The sequence below is a fragment of the Pygoscelis adeliae genome, unplaced genomic scaffold, assembly GCF_000699105.1.
Source record: "Pygoscelis adeliae isolate BGI_AS28 unplaced genomic scaffold, ASM69910v1 Scaffold456, whole genome shotgun sequence".
NCBI lineage: Eukaryota > Metazoa > Chordata > Aves > Sphenisciformes > Spheniscidae > Pygoscelis > Pygoscelis adeliae.
This window is the reverse complement of record NW_008825007.1, coordinates 584,421-585,945: the sequence shown is the minus strand read 5'-3', so window position 1 is coordinate 585,945 and position 1,525 is coordinate 584,421. Positions and strand designations below refer to the sequence as shown.

At 59.4% G+C, this 1,525-nt stretch overlaps 1 protein-coding gene across 3 annotated transcripts in view; it reads left to right on the top strand.

The window, feature by feature from the left end:
* The window catches only part of PEMT (phosphatidylethanolamine N-methyltransferase), a 42,168-nt gene extending 40,650 nt beyond the window's left edge, over window positions 1-1,518 (top strand). Inside the window, exon 8 of one of the 3 annotated variants that reach the window (XM_009326210.1) lies at window positions 798-1,518. The gene's annotated coding sequence lies outside the window, so the exon portion shown is untranslated. Of the gene's footprint in view, window positions 1-582 lie in introns of all 3 variants that reach the window. The other 2 variants (XM_009326208.1, XM_009326209.1) reach the window with 2 other exon arrangements.
* Window positions 1,519-1,525: the final 7 nt, after the last annotated feature.

Sequence of the window (1,525 nt, the reverse complement as noted above, 5' to 3'; positions counted from 1 at the left end):
CTCCTCAAAAACCCAGGCGGGAAGGCTTTACACAGCGGCGGTTGTGTCCGCCTCTTGGCACCCGACCAGCAACCCCCAAATTGTTTTGATTATATATTTGAGAGCCGACGCGAGGGAAAATTGCTGGGGAGCTTTGAGGCTCCAGGCTTAGCCGAAATCAGGCAGAAAAAAGCAGCTATTGGCCATGGCAGGTGCTCCAGCGAGCAGCAGGGATGGTGCGAGAGGGCATGCGTGCCCGACCGCCCCACAGGGAAATCGGGCATCCCTGTTCCAGGCTGTGCCTGAGCCAGGAGCATTTCTGCACGTGGGCTTGCACCAGCTCACCCCAGAAACTCAGCCCGGGCTTGCTTTTTGGGCCAAAGGCTTCTGCAAAAGCACAAGTTCCTGCCCAGGCTCCTTTCCCTGGGGTTAAATGCCTCCCGTGGAAACCCCTGGTGCATCTGGCCGGCTGGCGGTTGGACGGGCTGGACAAGCTCACGGCGCTGCTGAGGTTTTGGCAGCCCCGTAGCCTCTGCCCCAGCAAAGATGCTGTAGCACCAGTGAGGTCCCCAACAGACTCTTGTCTCTTTGCCTTTTGCAAAGCAGTGTCTTGGATACCTCGGCACAGCATGCCTCTCTGGTCCCCACGCCGTCCGATTTGCCCATTTTCCTACTGAGATGTATCCTACTAATTAGCCCAGCAACCCTTAATGAGCCAACTGAGCACCCTGCAGTTTTGGAAGTGATCGGAGGAACAGCCTGAGCACGGCGGCACCTCCTCGCTGCAGCCCGCGAGAGCTGGAGGTCCCTGTCCCCAGGTCCTTGTTGCCATTGCCGGGTCACTGTGGCTCCTGCCACGAAGGTGATGCTCTCCCGGGAGCCGCATGGCGCGGGACCTCCCGACCTCTCCTCCCGCACCGATTATTGGAGCTCTGCAGGGCAAAAAGCAACCCAGCTCCAGCCCCGGACTGGAGGGCAAGCAGAGTAACGATGGAGACACCGGGGGCCTTTCGGAAGTGAGCTCTGAGCACGGGGAAGCACCGGCTCCGGCTGATGCTGAAGATCATCTGAAGATGCTGCCGAAGAGCCACAGGAAGAAAACAAAAGCTTGGGTGAAGCAACGGGGAGGGCTCGGGAGCCCCTGGGGCATTCAAACACGGCTGGGGAAGGAAGAGGGGAAACTGCTGCAAACTCAACAACAAAACTTGCTGCAAACCCAGCAACAAACCTTGTCTTTTCTGGGAGAGGGAAACCTCCCCGTCCAGAGCTGCCGTTTCCCACCTGGGCAGAGCCCTGCAGCATCTCCGCACTATTTGCAAAGGCTCCAAGAAAGGTGACTGAAAAGCACATAGATGTGAACGTACGACCTAAACCACCAGCCGAGGGGGATGGAGGGATGGCAGGCGTCCTGTGGGGAAGCCCCAGCGTGGAGAAGACCGAGGGGAAGAGTCAGTCCCCATCCACACCCTGCAGATATCCCATCCCTGGCCATGTCAGCGCCCCGGCCCCCTCCACACCCACCCAGCCCCTCCCTTTCCCCAGGGGC